This window comes from Mytilus galloprovincialis, chromosome 8 (genome assembly GCF_965363235.1).
Source record: "Mytilus galloprovincialis chromosome 8, xbMytGall1.hap1.1, whole genome shotgun sequence".
Lineage (NCBI taxonomy): Eukaryota > Metazoa > Mollusca > Bivalvia > Mytilida > Mytilidae > Mytilus > Mytilus galloprovincialis.
This window is the reverse complement of record NC_134845.1, coordinates 90,653,128-90,676,586: the sequence shown is the minus strand read 5'-3', so window position 1 is coordinate 90,676,586 and position 23,459 is coordinate 90,653,128.

Here is a 23,459-nt window from a genome sequence, read left to right as displayed (position 1 = left end):
TTTTGAAGTTCTAGAAATGAATGAGTTCTCGGATCATATGCCTTTATTTTTTGAACTTAACTTTTCCACGATATGTCAAAAGAGAACAAATACTACAACACGCAATTACATTAAATGGGAAACAAGTAAAAATGATGAATATGCCCAAATGTTACAACCTCATAGAGAAAAAACTATTGTCAGTTGTAAATGATATCACTTTAGATGTCGACATACATAACGCCGTAAGAGAGATAACTCGTATTATTTATGATAGCGCTTTCAGGTGGCACGTTAGTATTTGCATTCCAGAATTTAGGTTGCTCTTTTGTGTACCCTACTTAGGTAAATGTATCTAAACAGTGTGATTGGACAAAAAATACAGTATCAACTGAACATACTTTCCCAAACCGAGGGATGAATCAGGTGTAGAAAAATATGTAATAATTTTACATACAGATGAAAATGAATTTTTGAGAATTTTTTTAAATTTTGTATTCACTGCACCATAAAAGACCTAAAATTACTAGTGGCCTTAGGTTTCTAAAAATAGCAAAAAAAGTAAACGGTCATGATACATATTCAAATTCATTTCTGAATAGTAAAATGAAAGTACTTCAGTTAAGTGTGAATGTAGATTTTTTTGCAGTGTTAGAAAGTGGTGAAAATTCTAAAAAGGCTATCATTATCCCTATGGGCCAGGAAATACTACCGTGCCACCTTAAGGGGGATATATAATTTTACACTAAATCAATGAAGGAACTTTTTTTACCTATGCAATTTGTAAGTTTATCAATAAAAAGTTGATTAAGTGCAACTATGATAAAACAAGCCTTAAATTCCACCCCTGAGAGTAAAAATTGCTGATTCAGCAAATTTTGCCTGATCTGTAGGTAATAAAGTAAAAATTTTCATAGAAAGTAGAACTTCATTATATTTATGTAACTTGCAATACATTTTTAATTATAAATGCTCGCTTTAACTTTTCGCAGTGTCTGACACATGTGCAACCACTGAAATTTGAGACGCGACATTCTACGGTTGCATGTTCATCCTATTATTTTCACCGAAATAAATAAATTGCATAATTTCTTATTTTCTTTCAACATAAGTACAGCTATACTAGCTTTCTTAAGGTTTAATTAGTAGTTCTGATGTTACATGACACCAGTAGGAGCTTTTGGGGAACCAGTAAGTGGTTAAGGGGTCCTTACTTATTCATTTAGCTCTCATATTGGTATGAAATAGAGATAGAAATAGGGGTTTCTGTACATTGAATAGACATTATTTTTGACAAAGAATGTATTTATGATGCTATATCAGCAAGATTAAATGATTTATTCATTTTCCATGCAAATACCATTAGTTGTTAAGATTTTCTGACAGTGAAAAGCACAATAAATGCAAATTGATTATGTAAGGGGACATAATTTAACTTAATGCATACATGAGAAATAGACAATCAGTCAACTTAGAGATGTATTCTAGTACATGTATTGTCAAACAGGTTACGGAATAATAGTTAACTGCAATCTAAACACTCTTGTTGTATTGCCCTCATAATCTGAAAATGTTTAAAGTAATGTAAGGCATGCTGTAAAATGTGGAATGGACTTTAATATCAGTTTTCATGATTTGGTGATTAAACTGTTTCTTTTACTCAGATTAACCATAAACAGAGTTGGCAATCCAATAATTCCTCCTAAATCACCATGTTTGACTTCTGTGTTGATTTGAAACATCATATATTTGGGTTTTGTTCACTTCTTAAGTAAAAATGGTAAGATGAAAAAAAGTGAAAATCTGCCAGATGGGGTAGGGATGTAATGTTTCATTTTTTTTTTTATAAGAAATGAGTGCAGACTAGTATTCTTTATTGTAATATGTTCCAAAGTAAGAAGTCTATGCATCATAGGTGTCATGACTGGTTTCAAGTTTGTTATGTCTTGGTTAAGGTGGCACGTTAGTATTTGCATTCCAGAATTTAGGTTGCTCTTTTGTGTACCCTACTTAGGTAAATGTATCTAAACAGTGTGATTGGACAAAAAATACAGTATCAACTGAACATACTTTCCCAAACCGAGGGATGAATCAGGTGTAGAAAAATATGTAATAATTTTACATACAGATGAAAATGAATTTTTGAGAATTTTTTTAAATTTTGTATTCACTGCACCATAAAAGACCTAAAATTACTAGTGGCCTTAGGTTTCTAAAAATAGCAAAAAAAGTAAACGGTCATGATACATATTCAAATTCATTTCTGAATAGTAAAATGAAAGTACTTCAGTTAAGTGTGAATGTAGATTTTTTTGCAGTGTTAGAAAGTGGTGAAAATTCTAAAAAGGCTATCATTATCCCTATGGGCCAGGAAATACTACCGTGCCACCTTAAGGGGGATATATAATTTTACACTAAATCAATGAAGGAACTTTTTTTACCTATGCAATTTGTAAGTTTATCAATAAAAAGTTGATTAAGTGCAACTATGATAAAACAAGCCTTAAATTCCACCCCTGAGAGTAAAAATTGCTGATTCAGCAAATTTTGCCTGATCTGTAGGTAATAAAGTAAAAATTTTCATAGAAAGTAGAACTTCATTATATTTATGTAACTTGCAATACATTTTTAATTATAAATGCTCGCTTTAACTTTTCGCAGTGTCTGACACATGTGCAACCACTGAAATTTGAGACGCGACATTCTACGGTTGCATGTTCATCCTATTATTTTCACCGAAATAAATAAATTGCATAATTTCTTATTTTCTTTCAACATAAGTACAGCTATACTAGCTTTCTTAAGGTTTAATTAGTAGTTCTGATGTTACATGACACCAGTAGGAGCTTTTGGGGAACCAGTAAGTGGTTAAGGGGTCCTTACTTATTCATTTAGCTCTCATATTGGTATGAAATAGAGATAGAAATAGGGGTTTCTGTACATTGAATAGACATTATTTTTGACAAAGAATGTATTTATGATGCTATATCAGCAAGATTAAATGATTTATTCATTTTCCATGCAAATACCATTAGTTGTTAAGATTTTCTGACAGTGAAAAGCACAATAAATGCAAATTGATTATGTAAGGGGACATAATTTAACTTAATGCATACATGAGAAATAGACAATCAGTCAACTTAGAGATGTATTCTAGTACATGTATTGTCAAACAGGTTACGGAATAATAGTTAACTGCAATCTAAACACTCTTGTTGTATTGCCCTCATAATCTGAAAATGTTTAAAGTAATGTAAGGCATGCTGTAAAATGTGGAATGGACTTTAATATCAGTTTTCATGATTTGGTGATTAAACTGTTTCTTTTACTCAGATTAACCATAAACAGAGTTGGCAATCCAATAATTCCTCCTAAATCACCATGTTTGACTTCTGTGTTGATTTGAAACATCATATATTTGGGTTTTGTTCACTTCTTAAGTAAAAATGGTAAGATGAAAAAAAGTGAAAATCTGCCAGATGGGGTAGGGATGTAATGTTTCATTTTTTTTTTTATAAGAAATGAGTGCAGACTAGTATTCTTTATTGTAATATGTTCCAAAGTAAGAAGTCTATGCATCATAGGTGTCATGACTGGTTTCAAGTTTGTTATGTCTTGGTTAAGGTGGCACGTTAGTATTTGCATTCCAGAATTTAGGTTGCTCTTTTGTGTACCCTACTTAGGTAAATGTATCTAAACAGTGTGATTGGACAAAAAATACAGTATCAACTGAACATACTTTCCCAAACCGAGGGATGAATCAGGTGTAGAAAAATATGTAATAATTTTACATACAGATGAAAATGAATTTTTGAGAATTTTTTTAAATTTTGTATTCACTGCACCATAAAAGACCTAAAATTACTAGTGGCCTTAGGTTTCTAAAAATAGCAAAAAAAGTAAACGGTCATGATACATATTCAAATTCATTTCTGAATAGTAAAATGAAAGTACTTCAGTTAAGTGTGAATGTAGATTTTTTTGCAGTGTTAGAAAGTGGTGAAAATTCTAAAAAGGCTATCATTATCCCTATGGGCCAGGAAATACTACCGTGCCACCTTAAGGGGGATATATAATTTTACACTAAATCAATGAAGGAACTTTTTTTACCTATGCAATTTGTAAGTTTATCAATAAAAAGTTGATTAAGTGCAACTATGATAAAACAAGCCTTAAATTCCACCCCTGAGAGTAAAAATTGCTGATTCAGCAAATTTTGCCTGATCTGTAGGTAATAAAGTAAAAATTTTCATAGAAAGTAGAACTTCATTATATTTATGTAACTTGCAATACATTTTTAATTATAAATGCTCGCTTTAACTTTTCGCAGTGTCTGACACATGTGCAACCACTGAAATTTGAGACGCGACATTCTACGGTTGCATGTTCATCCTATTATTTTCACCGAAATAAATAAATTGCATAATTTCTTATTTTCTTTCAACATAAGTACAGCTATACTAGCTTTCTTAAGGTTTAATTAGTAGTTCTGATGTTACATGACACCAGTAGGAGCTTTTGGGGAACCAGTAAGTGGTTAAGGGGTCCTTACTTATTCATTTAGCTCTCATATTGGTATGAAATAGAGATAGAAATAGGGGTTTCTGTACATTGAATAGACATTATTTTTGACAAAGAATGTATTTATGATGCTATATCAGCAAGATTAAATGATTTATTCATTTTCCATGCAAATACCATTAGTTGTTAAGATTTTCTGACAGTGAAAAGCACAATAAATGCAAATTGATTATGTAAGGGGACATAATTTAACTTAATGCATACATGAGAAATAGACAATCAGTCAACTTAGAGATGTATTCTAGTACATGTATTGTCAAACAGGTTACGGAATAATAGTTAACTGCAATCTAAACACTCTTGTTGTATTGCCCTCATAATCTGAAAATGTTTAAAGTAATGTAAGGCATGCTGTAAAATGTGGAATGGACTTTAATATCAGTTTTCATGATTTGGTGATTAAACTGTTTCTTTTACTCAGATTAACCATAAACAGAGTTGGCAATCCAATAATTCCTCCTAAATCACCATGTTTGACTTCTGTGTTGATTTGAAACATCATATATTTGGGTTTTGTTCACTTCTTAAGTAAAAATGGTAAGATGAAAAAAAGTGAAAATCTGCCAGATGGGGTAGGGATGTAATGTTTCATTTTTTTTTTTATAAGAAATGAGTGCAGACTAGTATTCTTTATTGTAATATGTTCCAAAGTAAGAAGTCTATGCATCATAGGTGTCATGACTGGTTTCAAGTTTGTTATGTCTTGGTTAAGGTGGCACGTTAGTATTTGCATTCCAGAATTTAGGTTGCTCTTTTGTGTACCCTACTTAGGTAAATGTATCTAAACAGTGTGATTGGACAAAAAATACAGTATCAACTGAACATACTTTCCCAAACCGAGGGATGAATCAGGTGTAGAAAAATATGTAATAATTTTACATACAGATGAAAATGAATTTTTGAGAATTTTTTTAAATTTTGTATTCACTGCACCATAAAAGACCTAAAATTACTAGTGGCCTTAGGTTTCTAAAAATAGCAAAAAAAGTAAACGGTCATGATACATATTCAAATTCATTTCTGAATAGTAAAATGAAAGTACTTCAGTTAAGTGTGAATGTAGATTTTTTTGCAGTGTTAGAAAGTGGTGAAAATTCTAAAAAGGCTATCATTATCCCTATGGGCCAGGAAATACTACCGTGCCACCTTAAGGGGGATATATAATTTTACACTAAATCAATGAAGGAACTTTTTTTACCTATGCAATTTGTAAGTTTATCAATAAAAAGTTGATTAAGTGCAACTATGATAAAACAAGCCTTAAATTCCACCCCTGAGAGTAAAAATTGCTGATTCAGCAAATTTTGCCTGATCTGTAGGTAATAAAGTAAAAATTTTCATAGAAAGTAGAACTTCATTATATTTATGTAACTTGCAATACATTTTTAATTATAAATGCTCGCTTTAACTTTTCGCAGTGTCTGACACATGTGCAACCACTGAAATTTGAGACGCGACATTCTACGGTTGCATGTTCATCCTATTATTTTCACCGAAATAAATAAATTGCATAATTTCTTATTTTCTTTCAACATAAGTACAGCTATACTAGCTTTCTTAAGGTTTAATTAGTAGTTCTGATGTTACATGACACCAGTAGGAGCTTTTGGGGAACCAGTAAGTGGTTAAGGGGTCCTTACTTATTCATTTAGCTCTCATATTGGTATGAAATAGAGATAGAAATAGGGGTTTCTGTACATTGAATAGACATTATTTTTGACAAAGAATGTATTTATGATGCTATATCAGCAAGATTAAATGATTTATTCATTTTCCATGCAAATACCATTAGTTGTTAAGATTTTCTGACAGTGAAAAGCACAATAAATGCAAATTGATTATGTAAGGGGACATAATTTAACTTAATGCATACATGAGAAATAGACAATCAGTCAACTTAGAGATGTATTCTAGTACATGTATTGTCAAACAGGTTACGGAATAATAGTTAACTGCAATCTAAACACTCTTGTTGTATTGCCCTCATAATCTGAAAATGTTTAAAGTAATGTAAGGCATGCTGTAAAATGTGGAATGGACTTTAATATCAGTTTTCATGATTTGGTGATTAAACTGTTTCTTTTACTCAGATTAACCATAAACAGAGTTGGCAATCCAATAATTCCTCCTAAATCACCATGTTTGACTTCTGTGTTGATTTGAAACATCATATATTTGGGTTTTGTTCACTTCTTAAGTAAAAATGGTAAGATGAAAAAAAGTGAAAATCTGCCAGATGGGGTAGGGATGTAATGTTTCATTTTTTTTTTTATAAGAAATGAGTGCAGACTAGTATTCTTTATTGTAATATGTTCCAAAGTAAGAAGTCTATGCATCATAGGTGTCATGACTGGTTTCAAGTTTGTTATGTCTTGGTTAAGGTGGCACGTTAGTATTTGCATTCCAGAATTTAGGTTGCTCTTTTGTGTACCCTACTTAGGTAAATGTATCTAAACAGTGTGATTGGACAAAAAATACAGTATCAACTGAACATACTTTCCCAAACCGAGGGATGAATCAGGTGTAGAAAAATATGTAATAATTTTACATACAGATGAAAATGAATTTTTGAGAATTTTTTTAAATTTTGTATTCACTGCACCATAAAAGACCTAAAATTACTAGTGGCCTTAGGTTTCTAAAAATAGCAAAAAAAGTAAACGGTCATGATACATATTCAAATTCATTTCTGAATAGTAAAATGAAAGTACTTCAGTTAAGTGTGAATGTAGATTTTTTTGCAGTGTTAGAAAGTGGTGAAAATTCTAAAAAGGCTATCATTATCCCTATGGGCCAGGAAATACTACCGTGCCACCTTAAGGGGGATATATAATTTTACACTAAATCAATGAAGGAACTTTTTTTACCTATGCAATTTGTAAGTTTATCAATAAAAAGTTGATTAAGTGCAACTATGATAAAACAAGCCTTAAATTCCACCCCTGAGAGTAAAAATTGCTGATTCAGCAAATTTTGCCTGATCTGTAGGTAATAAAGTAAAAATTTTCATAGAAAGTAGAACTTCATTATATTTATGTAACTTGCAATACATTTTTAATTATAAATGCTCGCTTTAACTTTTCGCAGTGTCTGACACATGTGCAACCACTGAAATTTGAGACGCGACATTCTACGGTTGCATGTTCATCCTATTATTTTCACCGAAATAAATAAATTGCATAATTTCTTATTTTCTTTCAACATAAGTACAGCTATACTAGCTTTCTTAAGGTTTAATTAGTAGTTCTGATGTTACATGACACCAGTAGGAGCTTTTGGGGAACCAGTAAGTGGTTAAGGGGTCCTTACTTATTCATTTAGCTCTCATATTGGTATGAAATAGAGATAGAAATAGGGGTTTCTGTACATTGAATAGACATTATTTTTGACAAAGAATGTATTTATGATGCTATATCAGCAAGATTAAATGATTTATTCATTTTCCATGCAAATACCATTAGTTGTTAAGATTTTCTGACAGTGAAAAGCACAATAAATGCAAATTGATTATGTAAGGGGACATAATTTAACTTAATGCATACATGAGAAATAGACAATCAGTCAACTTAGAGATGTATTCTAGTACATGTATTGTCAAACAGGTTACGGAATAATAGTTAACTGCAATCTAAACACTCTTGTTGTATTGCCCTCATAATCTGAAAATGTTTAAAGTAATGTAAGGCATGCTGTAAAATGTGGAATGGACTTTAATATCAGTTTTCATGATTTGGTGATTAAACTGTTTCTTTTACTCAGATTAACCATAAACAGAGTTGGCAATCCAATAATTCCTCCTAAATCACCATGTTTGACTTCTGTGTTGATTTGAAACATCATATATTTGGGTTTTGTTCACTTCTTAAGTAAAAATGGTAAGATGAAAAAAAGTGAAAATCTGCCAGATGGGGTAGGGATGTAATGTTTCATTTTTTTTTTTATAAGAAATGAGTGCAGACTAGTATTCTTTATTGTAATATGTTCCAAAGTAAGAAGTCTATGCATCATAGGTGTCATGACTGGTTTCAAGTTTGTTATGTCTTGGTTAAGGGGGATATATAATTTTACACTAAATCAATGAAGGAACTTTTTTTACCTATGCAATTTGTAAGTTTATCAATAAAAAGTTGATTAAGTGCAACTATGATAAAACAAGCCTTAAATTCCACCCCTGAGAGTAAAAATTGCTGATTCAGCAAATTTTGCCTGATCTGTAGGTAATAAAGTAAAAATTTTCATAGAAAGTAGAACTTCATTATATTTATGTAACTTGCAATACATTTTTAATTATAAATGCTCGCTTTAACTTTTCGCAGTGTCTGACACATGTGCAACCACTGAAATTTGAGACGCGACATTCTACGGTTGCATGTTCATCCTATTATTTTCACCGAAATAAATAAATTGCATAATTTCTTATTTTCTTTCAACATAAGTACAGCTATACTAGCTTTCTTAAGGTTTAATTAGTAGTTCTGATGTTACATGACACCAGTAGGAGCTTTTGGGGAACCAGTAAGTGGTTAAGGGGTCCTTACTTATTCATTTAGCTCTCATATTGGTATGAAATAGAGATAGAAATAGGGGTTTCTGTACATTGAATAGACATTATTTTTGACAAAGAATGTATTTATGATGCTATATCAGCAAGATTAAATGATTTATTCATTTTCCATGCAAATACCATTAGTTGTTAAGATTTTCTGACAGTGAAAAGCACAATAAATGCAAATTGATTATGTAAGGGGACATAATTTAACTTAATGCATACATGAGAAATAGACAATCAGTCAACTTAGAGATGTATTCTAGTACATGTATTGTCAAACAGGTTACGGAATAATAGTTAACTGCAATCTAAACACTCTTGTTGTATTGCCCTCATAATCTGAAAATGTTTAAAGTAATGTAAGGCATGCTGTAAAATGTGGAATGGACTTTAATATCAGTTTTCATGATTTGGTGATTAAACTGTTTCTTTTACTCAGATTAACCATAAACAGAGTTGGCAATCCAATAATTCCTCCTAAATCACCATGTTTGACTTCTGTGTTGATTTGAAACATCATATATTTGGGTTTTGTTCACTTCTTAAGTAAAAATGGTAAGATGAAAAAAAGTGAAAATCTGCCAGATGGGGTAGGGATGTAATGTTTCATTTTTTTTTTTATAAGAAATGAGTGCAGACTAGTATTCTTTATTGTAATATGTTCCAAAGTAAGAAGTCTATGCATCATAGGTGTCATGACTGGTTTCAAGTTTGTTATGTCTTGGTTAAGGTGGCACGTTAGTATTTGCATTCCAGAATTTAGGTTGCTCTTTTGTGTACCCTACTTAGGTAAATGTATCTAAACAGTGTGATTGGACAAAAAATACAGTATCAACTGAACATACTTTCCCAAACCGAGGGATGAATCAGGTGTAGAAAAATATGTAATAATTTTACATACAGATGAAAATGAATTTTTGAGAATTTTTTTAAATTTTGTATTCACTGCACCATAAAAGACCTAAAATTACTAGTGGCCTTAGGTTTCTAAAAATAGCAAAAAAAGTAAACGGTCATGATACATATTCAAATTCATTTCTGAATAGTAAAATGAAAGTACTTCAGTTAAGTGTGAATGTAGATTTTTTTGCAGTGTTAGAAAGTGGTGAAAATTCTAAAAAGGCTATCATTATCCCTATGGGCCAGGAAATACTACCGTGCCACCTTAAGGGGGATATATAATTTTACACTAAATCAATGAAGGAACTTTTTTTACCTATGCAATTTGTAAGTTTATCAATAAAAAGTTGATTAAGTGCAACTATGATAAAACAAGCCTTAAATTCCACCCCTGAGAGTAAAAATTGCTGATTCAGCAAATTTTGCCTGATCTGTAGGTAATAAAGTAAAAATTTTCATAGAAAGTAGAACTTCATTATATTTATGTAACTTGCAATACATTTTTAATTATAAATGCTCGCTTTAACTTTTCGCAGTGTCTGACACATGTGCAACCACTGAAATTTGAGACGCGACATTCTACGGTTGCATGTTCATCCTATTATTTTCACCGAAATAAATAAATTGCATAATTTCTTATTTTCTTTCAACATAAGTACAGCTATACTAGCTTTCTTAAGGTTTAATTAGTAGTTCTGATGTTACATGACACCAGTAGGAGCTTTTGGGGAACCAGTAAGTGGTTAAGGGGTCCTTACTTATTCATTTAGCTCTCATATTGGTATGAAATAGAGATAGAAATAGGGGTTTCTGTACATTGAATAGACATTATTTTTGACAAAGAATGTATTTATGATGCTATATCAGCAAGATTAAATGATTTATTCATTTTCCATGCAAATACCATTAGTTGTTAAGATTTTCTGACAGTGAAAAGCACAATAAATGCAAATTGATTATGTAAGGGGACATAATTTAACTTAATGCATACATGAGAAATAGACAATCAGTCAACTTAGAGATGTATTCTAGTACATGTATTGTCAAACAGGTTACGGAATAATAGTTAACTGCAATCTAAACACTCTTGTTGTATTGCCCTCATAATCTGAAAATGTTTAAAGTAATGTAAGGCATGCTGTAAAATGTGGAATGGACTTTAATATCAGTTTTCATGATTTGGTGATTAAACTGTTTCTTTTACTCAGATTAACCATAAACAGAGTTGGCAATCCAATAATTCCTCCTAAATCACCATGTTTGACTTCTGTGTTGATTTGAAACATCATATATTTGGGTTTTGTTCACTTCTTAAGTAAAAATGGTAAGATGAAAAAAAGTGAAAATCTGCCAGATGGGGTAGGGATGTAATGTTTCATTTTTTTTTTTATAAGAAATGAGTGCAGACTAGTATTCTTTATTGTAATATGTTCCAAAGTAAGAAGTCTATGCATCATAGGTGTCATGACTGGTTTCAAGTTTGTTATGTCTTGGTTAAGGGGGATATATAATTTTACACTAAATCAATGAAGGAACTTTTTTTACCTATGCAATTTGTAAGTTTATCAATAAAAAGTTGATTAAGTGCAACTATGATAAAACAAGCCTTAAATTCCACCCCTGAGAGTAAAAATTGCTGATTCAGCAAATTTTGCCTGATCTGTAGGTAATAAAGTAAAAATTTTCATAGAAAGTAGAACTTCATTATATTTATGTAACTTGCAATACATTTTTAATTATAAATGCTCGCTTTAACTTTTCGCAGTGTCTGACACATGTGCAACCACTGAAATTTGAGACGCGACATTCTACGGTTGCATGTTCATCCTATTATTTTCACCGAAATAAATAAATTGCATAATTTCTTATTTTCTTTCAACATAAGTACAGCTATACTAGCTTTCTTAAGGTTTAATTAGTAGTTCTGATGTTACATGACACCAGTAGGAGCTTTTGGGGAACCAGTAAGTGGTTAAGGGGTCCTTACTTATTCATTTAGCTCTCATATTGGTATGAAATAGAGATAGAAATAGGGGTTTCTGTACATTGAATAGACATTATTTTTGACAAAGAATGTATTTATGATGCTATATCAGCAAGATTAAATGATTTATTCATTTTCCATGCAAATACCATTAGTTGTTAAGATTTTCTGACAGTGAAAAGCACAATAAATGCAAATTGATTATGTAAGGGGACATAATTTAACTTAATGCATACATGAGAAATAGACAATCAGTCAACTTAGAGATGTATTCTAGTACATGTATTGTCAAACAGGTTACGGAATAATAGTTAACTGCAATCTAAACACTCTTGTTGTATTGCCCTCATAATCTGAAAATGTTTAAAGTAATGTAAGGCATGCTGTAAAATGTGGAATGGACTTTAATATCAGTTTTCATGATTTGGTGATTAAACTGTTTCTTTTACTCAGATTAACCATAAACAGAGTTGGCAATCCAATAATTCCTCCTAAATCACCATGTTTGACTTCTGTGTTGATTTGAAACATCATATATTTGGGTTTTGTTCACTTCTTAAGTAAAAATGGTAAGATGAAAAAAAGTGAAAATCTGCCAGATGGGGTAGGGATGTAATGTTTCATTTTTTTTTTTATAAGAAATGAGTGCAGACTAGTATTCTTTATTGTAATATGTTCCAAAGTAAGAAGTCTATGCATCATAGGTGTCATGACTGGTTTCAAGTTTGTTATGTCTTGGTTAAGGTGGCACGTTAGTATTTGCATTCCAGAATTTAGGTTGCTCTTTTGTGTACCCTACTTAGGTAAATGTATCTAAACAGTGTGATTGGACAAAAAATACAGTATCAACTGAACATACTTTCCCAAACCGAGGGATGAATCAGGTGTAGAAAAATATGTAATAATTTTACATACAGATGAAAATGAATTTTTGAGAATTTTTTTAAATTTTGTATTCACTGCACCATAAAAGACCTAAAATTACTAGTGGCCTTAGGTTTCTAAAAATAGCAAAAAAAGTAAACGGTCATGATACATATTCAAATTCATTTCTGAATAGTAAAATGAAAGTACTTCAGTTAAGTGTGAATGTAGATTTTTTTGCAGTGTTAGAAAGTGGTGAAAATTCTAAAAAGGCTATCATTATCCCTATGGGCCAGGAAATACTACCGTGCCACCTTAAGGGGGATATATAATTTTACACTAAATCAATGAAGGAACTTTTTTTACCTATGCAATTTGTAAGTTTATCAATAAAAAGTTGATTAAGTGCAACTATGATAAAACAAGCCTTAAATTCCACCCCTGAGAGTAAAAATTGCTGATTTAGCAAATTTTGCCTGATCTGTAGGTAATAAAGTAAAAATTTTCATAGAAAGTAGAACTTCATTATATTTATGTAACTTGCAATACATTTTTAATTATAAATGCTCGCTTTAACTTTTCGCAGTGTCTGACACATGTGCAACCACTGAAATTTGAGACGCGACATTCTACGGTTGCATGTTCATCCTATTATTTTCACCGAAATAAATAAATTGCATAATTTCTTATTTTCTTTCAACATAAGTACAGCTATACTAGCTTTCTTAAGGTTTAATTAGTAGTTCTGATGTTACATGACACCAGTAGGAGCTTTTGGGGAACCAGTAAGTGGTTAAGGGGTCCTTACTTATTCATTTAGCTCTCATATTGGTATGAAATAGAGATAGAAATAGGGGTTTCTGTACATTGAATAGACATTATTTTTGACAAAGAATGTATTTATGATGCTATATCAGCAAGATTAAATGATTTATTCATTTTCCATGCAAATACCATTAGTTGTTAAGATTTTCTGACAGTGAAAAGCACAATAAATGCAAATTGATTATGTAAGGGGACATAATTTAACTTAATGCATACATGAGAAATAGACAATCAGTCAACTTAGAGATGTATTCTAGTACATGTATTGTCAAACAGGTTACGGAATAATAGTTAACTGCAATCTAAACACTCTTGTTGTATTGCCCTCATAATCTGAAAATGTTTAAAGTAATGTAAGGCATGCTGTAAAATGTGGAATGGACTTTAATATCAGTTTTCATGATTTGGTGATTAAACTGTTTCTTTTACTCAGATTAACCATAAACAGAGTTGGCAATCCAATAATTCCTCCTAAATCACCATGTTTGACTTCTGTGTTGATTTGAAACATCATATATTTGGGTTTTGTTCACTTCTTAAGTAAAAATGGTAAGATGAAAAAAAGTGAAAATCTGCCAGATGGGGTAGGGATGTAATGTTTCATTTTTTTTTTTATAAGAAATGAGTGCAGACTAGTATTCTTTATTGTAATATGTTCCAAAGTAAGAAGTCTATGCATCATAGGTGTCATGACTGGTTTCAAGTTTGTTATGTCTTGGTTAAGGTGGCACGTTAGTATTTGCATTCCAGAATTTAGGTTGCTCTTTTGTGTACCCTACTTAGGTAAATGTATCTAAACAGTGTGATTGGACAAAAAATACAGTATCAACTGAACATACTTTCCCAAACCGAGGGATGAATCAGGTGTAGAAAAATATGTAATAATTTTACATACAGATGAAAATGAATTTTTGAGAATTTTTTTAAATTTTGTATTCACTGCACCATAAAAGACCTAAAATTACTAGTGGCCTTAGGTTTCTAAAAATAGCAAAAAAAGTAAACGGTCATGATACATATTCAAATTCATTTCTGAATAGTAAAATGAAAGTACTTCAGTTAAGTGTGAATGTAGATTTTTTTGCAGTGTTAGAAAGTGGTGAAAATTCTAAAAAGGCTATCATTATCCCTATGGGCCAGGAAATACTACCGTGCCACCTTAAGGGGGATATATAATTTTACACTAAATCAATGAAGGAACTTTTTTTACCTATGCAATTTGTAAGTTTATCAATAAAAAGTTGATTAAGTGCAACTATGATAAAACAAGCCTTAAATTCCACCCCTGAGAGTAAAAATTGCTGATTCAGCAAATTTTGCCTGATCTGTAGGTAATAAAGTAAAAATTTTCATAGAAAGTAGAACTTCATTATATTTATGTAACTTGCAATACATTTTTAATTATAAATGCTCGCTTTAACTTTTCGCAGTGTCTGACACATGTGCAACCACTGAAATTTGAGACGCGACATTCTACGGTTGCATGTTCATCCTATTATTTTCACCGAAATAAATAAATTGCATAATTTCTTATTTTCTTTCAACATAAGTACAGCTATACTAGCTTTCTTAAGGTTTAATTAGTAGTTCTGATGTTACATGACACCAGTAGGAGCTTTTGGGGAACCAGTAAGTGGTTAAGGGGTCCTTACTTATTCATTTAGCTCTCATATTGGTATGAAATAGAGATAGAAATAGGGGTTTCTGTACATTGAATAGACATTATTTTTGACAAAGAATGTATTTATGATGCTATATCAGCAAGATTAAATGATTTATTCATTTTCCATGCAAATACCATTAGTTGTTAAGATTTTCTGACAGTGAAAAGCACAATAAATGCAAATTGATTATGTAAGGGGACATAATTTAACTTAATGCATACATGAGAAATAGACAATCAGTCAACTTAGAGATGTATTCTAGTACATGTATTGTCAAACAGGTTACGGAATAATAGTTAACTGCAATCTAAACACTCTTGTTGTATTGCCCTCATAATCTGAAAATGTTTAAAGTAATGTAAGGCATGCTGTAAAATGTGGAATGGACTTTAATATCAGTTTTCATGATTTGGTGATTAAACTGTTTCTTTTACTCAGATTAACCATAAACAGAGTTGGCAATCCAATAATTCCTCCTAAATCACCATGTTTGACTTCTGTGTTGATTTGAAACATCATATATTTGGGTTTTGTTCACTTCTTAAGTAAAAATGGTAAGATGAAAAAAAGTGAAAATCTGCCAGATGGGGTAGGGATGTAATGTTTCATTTTTTTTTTTATAAGAAATGAGTGCAGACTAGTATTCTTTATTGTAATATGTTCCAAAGTAAGAAGTCTATGCATCATAGGTGTCATGACTGGTTTCAAGTTTGTTATGTCTTGGTTAAGGGGGATATATAATTTTACACTAAATCAATGAAGGAACTTTTTTTACCTATGCAATTTGTAAGTTTATCAATAAAAAGTTGATTAAGTGCAACTATGATAAAACAAGCCTTAAATTCCACCCCTGAGAGTAAAAATTGCTGATTCAGCAAATTTTGCCTGATCTGTAGGTAATAAAGTAAAAATTTTCATAGAAAGTAGAACTTCATTATATTTATGTAACTTGCAATACATTTTTAATTATAAATGCTCGCTTTAACTTTTCGCAGTGTCTGACACATGTGCAACCACTGAAATTTGAGACGCGACATTCTACGGTTGCATGTTCATCCTATTATTTTCACCGAAATAAATAAATTGCATAATTTCTTATTTTCTTTCAACATAAGTACAGCTATACTAGCTTTCTTAAGGTTTAATTAGTAGTTCTGATGTTACATGACACCAGTAGGAGCTTTTGGGGAACCAGTAAGTGGTTAAGGGGTCCTTACTTATTCATTTAGCTCTCATATTGGTATGAAATAGAGATAGAAATAGGGGTTTCTGTACATTGAATAGACATTATTTTTGACAAAGAATGTATTTATGATGCTATATCAGCAAGATTAAATGATTTATTCATTTTCCATGCAAATACCATTAGTTGTTAAGATTTTCTGACAGTGAAAAGCACAATAAATGCAAATTGATTATGTAAGGGGACATAATTTAACTTAATGCATACATGAGAAATAGACAATCAGTCAACTTAGAGATGTATTCTAGTACATGTATTGTCAAACAGGTTACGGAATAATAGTTAACTGCAATCTAAACACTCTTGTTGTATTGCCCTCATAATCTGAAAATGTTTAAAGTAATGTAAGGCATGCTGTAAAATGTGGAATGGACTTTAATATCAGTTTTCATGATTTGGTGATTAAACTGTTTCTTTTACTCAGATTAACCATAAACAGAGTTGGCAATCCAATAATTCCTCCTAAATCACCATGTTTGACTTCTGTGTTGATTTGAAACATCATATATTTGGGTTTTGTTCACTTCTTAAGTAAAAATGGTAAGATGAAAAAAAGTGAAAATCTGCCAGATGGGGTAGGGATGTAATGTTTCATTTTTTTTTTTATAAGAAATGAGTGCAGACTAGTATTCTTTATTGTAATATGTTCCAAAGTAAGAAGTCTATGCATCATAGGTGTCATGACTGGTTTCAAGTTTGTTATGTCTTGGTTAAGGTGGCACGTTAGTATTTGCATTCCAGAATTTAGGTTGCTCTTTTGTGTACCCTACTTAGGTAAATGTATCTAAACAGTGTGATTGGACAAAAAATACAGTATCAACTGAACATACTTTCCCAAACCGAGGGATGAATCAGGTGTAGAAAAATATGTAATAATTTTACATACAGATGAAAATGAATTTTTGAGAATTTTTTTAAATTTTGTATTCACTGCACCATAAAAGACCTAAAATTACTAGTGGCCTTAGGTTTCTAAAAATAGCAAAAAAAGTAAACGGTCATGATACATATTCAAATTCATTTCTGAATAGTAAAATGAAAGTACTTCAGTTAAGTGTGAATGTAGATTTTTTTGCAGTGTTAGAAAGTGGTGAAAATTCTAAAAAGGCTATCATTATCCCTATGGGCCAGGAAATACTACCGTGCCACCTTAAGGGGGATATATAATTTTACACTAAATCAATGAAGGAACTTTTTTTACCTATGCAATTTGTAAGTTTATCAATAAAAAGTTGATTAAGTGCAACTATGATAAAACAAGCCTTAAATTCCACCCCTGAGAGTAAAAATTGCTGATTCAGCAAATTTTGCCTGATCTGTAGGTAATAAAGTAAAAATTTTCATAGAAAGTAGAACTTCATTATATTTATGTAACTTGCAATACATTTTTAATTATAAATGCTCGCTTTAACTTTTCGCAGTGTCTGACACATGTGCAACCACTGAAATTTGAGACGCGACATTCTACGGTTGCATGTTCATCCTATTATTTTCACCGAAATAAATAAATTGCATAATTTCTTATTTTCTTTCAACATAAGTACAGCTATACTAGCTTTCTTAAGGTTTAATTAGTAGTTCTGATGTTACATGACACCAGTAGGAGCTTTTGGGGAACCAGTAAGTGGTTAAGGGGTCCTTACTTATTCATTTAGCTCTCATATTGGTATGAAATAGAGATAGAAATAGGGGTTTCTGTACATTGAATAGACATTATTTTTGACAAAGAATGTATTTATGATGCTATATCAGCAAGATTAAATGATTTATTCATTTTCCATGCAAATACCATTAGTTGTTAAGATTTTCTGACAGTGAAAAGCACAATAAATGCAAATTGATTATGTAAGGGGACATAATTTAACTTAATGCATACATGAGAAATAGACAATCAGTCAACTTAGAGATGTATTCTAGTACATGTATTGTCAAACAGGTTACGGAATAATAGTTAACTGCAATCTAAACACTCTTGTTGTATTGCCCTCATAATCTGAAAATGTTTAAAGTAATGTAAGGCATGCTGTAAAATGTGGAATGGACTTTAATATCAGTTTTCATGATTTGGTGATTAAACTGTTTCTTTTACTCAGATTAACCATAAACAGAGTTGGCAATCCAATAATTCCTCCTAAATCACCATGTTTGACTTCTGTGTTGATTTGAAACATCATATATTTGGGTTTTGTTCACTTCTTAAGTAAAAATGGTAAGATGAAAAAAAGTGAAAATCTGCCAGATGGGGTAGGGATGTAATGTTTCATTTTTTTTTTTATAAGAAATGAGTGCAGACTAGTATTCTTTATTGTAATATGTTCCAAAGTAAGAAGTCTATGCATCATAGGTGTCATGACTGGTTTCAAGTTTGTTATGTCTTGGTTAAGGGGGATATATAATTTTACACTAAATCAATGAAGGAACTTTTTTTACCTATGCAATTTGTAAGTTTATCAATAAAAAGTTGATTAAGTGCAACTATGATAAAACAAGCCTTAAATTCCACCCCTGAGAGTAAAAATTGCTGATTCAGCAAATTTTGCCTGATCTGTAGGTAATAAAGTAAAAATTTTCATAGAAAGTAGAACTTCATTATATTTATGTAACTTGCAATACATTTTTAATTATAAATGCTCGCTTTAACTTTTCGCAGTGTCTGACACATGTGCAACCACTGAAATTTGAGACGCGACATTCTACGGTTGCATGTTCATCCTATTATTTTCACCGAAATAAATAAATTGCATAATTTCTTATTTTCTTTCAACATAAGTACAGCTATACTAGCTTTCTTAAGGTTTAATTAGTAGTTCTGATGTTACATGACACCAGTAGGAGCTTTTGGGGAACCAGTAAGTGGTTAAGGGGTCCTTACTTATTCATTTAGCTCTCATATTGGTATGAAATAGAGATAGAAATAGGGGTTTCTGTACATTGAATAGACATTATTTTTGACAAAGAATGTATTTATGATGCTATATCAGCAAGATTAAATGATTTATTCATTTTCCATGCAAATACCATTAGTTGTTAAGATTTTCTGACAGTGAAAAGCACAATAAATGCAAATTGATTATGTAAGGGGACATAATTTAACTTAATGCATACATGAGAAATAGACAATCAGTCAACTTAGAGATGTATTCTAGTACATGTATTGTCAAACAGGTTACGGAATAATAGTTAACTGCAATCTAAACACTCTTGTTGTATTGCCCTCATAATCTGAAAATGTTTAAAGTAATGTAAGGCATGCTGTAAAATGTGGAATGGACTTTAATATCAGTTTTCATGATTTGGTGATTAAACTGTTTCTTTTACTCAGATTAACCATAAACAGAGTTGGCAATCCAATAATTCCTCCTAAATCACCATGTTTGACTTCTGTGTTGATTTGAAACATCATATATTTGGGTTTTGTTCACTTCTTAAGTAAAAATGGTAAGATGAAAAAAAGTGAAAATCTGCCAGATGGGGTAGGGATGTAATGTTTCATTTTTTTTTTTATAAGAAATGAGTGCAGACTAGTATTCTTTATTGTAATATGTTCCAAAGTAAGAAGTCTATGCATCATAGGTGTCATGACTGGTTTCAAGTTTGTTATGTCTTGGTTAAGGTGGCACGTTAGTATTTGCATTCCAGAATTTAGGTTGCTCTTTTGTGTACCCTACTTAGGTAAATGTATCTAAACAGTGTGATTGGACAAAAAATACAGTATCAACTGAACATACTTTCCCAAACCGAGGGATGAATCAGGTGTAGAAAAATATGTAATAATTTTACATACAGATGAAAATGAATTTTTGAGAATTTTTTTAAATTTTGTATTCACTGCACCATAAAAGACCTAAAATTACTAGTGGCCTTAGGTTTCTAAAAATAGCAAAAAAAGTAAACGGTCATGATACATATTCAAATTCATTTCTGAATAGTAAAATGAAAGTACTTCAGTTAAGTGTGAATGTAGATTTTTTTGCAGTGTTAGAAAGTGGTGAAAATTCTAAAAAGGCTATCATTATCCCTATGGGCCAGGAAATACTACCGTGCCACCTTAAGGGGGATATATAATTTTACACTAAATCAATGAAGGAACTTTTTTTACCTATGCAATTTGTAAGTTTATCAATAAAAAGTTGATTAAGTGCAACTATGATAAAACAAGCCTTAAATTCCACCCCTGAGAGTAAAAATTGCTGATTCAGCAAATTTTGCCTGATCTGTAGGTAATAAAGTAAAAATTTTCATAGAAAGTAGAACTTCATTATATTTATGTAACTTGCAATACATTTTTAATTATAAATGCTCGCTTTAACTTTTCGCAGTGTCTGACACATGTGCAACCACTGAAATTTGAGACGCGACATTCTACGGTTGCATGTTCATCCTATTATTTTCACCGAAATAAATAAATTGCATAATTTCTTATTTTCTTTCAACATAAGTACAGCTATACTAGCTTTCTTAAGGTTTAATTAGTAGTTCTGATGTTACATGACACCAGTAGGAGCTTTTGGGGAACCAGTAAGTGGTTAAGGGGTCCTTACTTATTCATTTAGCTCTCATATTGGTATGAAATAGAGATAGAAATAGGGGTTTCTGTACATTGAATAGACATTATTTTTGACAAAGAATGTATTTATGATGCTATATCAGCAAGATTAAATGATTTATTCATTTTCCATGCAAATACCATTAGTTGTTAAGATTTTCTGACAGTGAAAAGCACAATAAATGCAAATTGATTATGTAAGGGGACATAATTTAACTTAATGCATACATGAGAAATAGACAATCAGTCAACTTAGAGATGTATTCTAGTACATGTATTGTCAAACAGGTTACGGAATAATAGTTAACTGCAATCTAAACACTCTTGTTGTATTGCCCTCATAATCTGAAAATGTTTAAAGTAATGTAAGGCATGCTGTAAAATGTGGAATGGACTTTAATATCAGTTTTCATGATTTGGTGATTAAACTGTTTCTTTTACTCAGATTAACCATAAACAGAGTTGGCAATCCAATAATTCCTCCTAAATCACCATGTTTGACTTCTGTGTTGATTTGAAACATCATATATTTGGGTTTTGTTCACTTCTTAAGTAAAAATGGTAAGATGAAAAAAAGTGAAAATCTGCCAGATGGGGTAGGGATGTAATGTTTCATTTTTTTTTTTATAAGAAATGAGTGCAGACTAGTATTCTTTATTGTAATATGTTCCAAAGTAAGAAGTCTATGCATCATAGGTGTCATGACTGGTTTCAAGTTTGTTATGTCTTGGTTAAGGTGGCACGTTAGTATTTGCATTCCAGAATTTAGGTTGCTCTTTTGTGTACCCTACTTAGGTAAATGTATCTAAACAGTGTGATTGGACAAAAAATACAGTATCAACTGAACATACTTTCCCAAACCGAGGGATGAATCAGGTGTAGAAAAATATGTAATAATTTTACATACAGATGAAAATGAATTTTTGAGAATTTTTTTAAATTTTGTATTCACTGCACCATAAAAGACCTAAAATTACTAGTGGCCTTAGGTTTCTAAAAATAGCAAAAAAAGTAAACGGTCATGATACATATTCAAATTCATTTCTGAATAGTAAAATGAAAGTACTTCAGTTAAGTGTGAATGTAGATTTTTTTGCAGTGTTAGAAAGTGGTGAAAATTCTAAAAAGGCTATCATTATCCCTATGGGCCAGGAAATACTACCGTGCCACCTTAAGGGGGATATATAATTTTACACTAAATCAATGAAGGAACTTTTTTTACCTATGCAATTTGTAAGTTTATCAATAAAAAGTTGATTAAGTGCAACTATGATAAAACAAGCCTTAAATTCCACCCCTGAGAGTAAAAATTGCTGATTCAGCAAATTTTGCCTGATCTGTAGGTAATAAAGTAAAAATTTTCATAGAAAGTAGAACTTCATTATATTTATGTAACTTGCAATACATTTTTAATTATAAATGCTCGCTTTAACTTTTCGCAGTGTCTGACACATGTGCAACCACTGAAATTTGAGACGCGACATTCTACGGTTGCATGTTCATCCTATTATTTTCACCGAAATAAATAAATTGCATAATTTCTTATTTTCTTTCAACATAAGTACAGCTATACTAGCTTTCTTAAGGTTTAATTAGTAGTTCTGATGTTACATGACACCAGTAGGAGCTTTTGGGGAACCAGTAAGTGGTTAAGGGGTCCTTACTTATTCATTTAGCTCTCATATTGGTATGAAATAGAGATAGAAATAGGGGTTTCTGTACATTGAATAGACATTATTTTTGACAAAGAATGTATTTATGATGCTATATCAGCAAGATTAAATGATTTATTCATTTTCCATGCAAATACCATTAGTTGTTAAGATTTTCTGACAGTGAAAAGCACAATAAATGCAAATTGATTATGTAAGGGGACATAATTTAACTTAATGCATACATGAGAAATAGACAATCAGTCAACTTAGAGATGTATTCTAGTACATGTATTGTCAAACAGGTTACGGAATAATAGTTAACTGCAATCTAAACACTCTTGTTGTATTGCCCTCATAATCTGAAAATGTTTAAAGTAATGTAAGGCATGCTGTAAAATGTGGAATGGACTTTAATATCAGTTTTCATGATTTGGTGATTAAACTGTTTCTTTTACTCAGATTAACCATAAACAGAGTTGGCAATCCAATAATTCCTCCTAAATCACCATGTTTGACTTCTGTGTTGATTTGAAACATCATATATTTGGGTTTTGTTCACTTCTTAAGTAAAAATGGTAAGATGAAAAAAAGTGAAAATCTGCCAGATGGGGTAGGGATGTAATGTTTCATTTTTTTTTTTATAAGAAATGAGTGCAGACTAGTATTCTT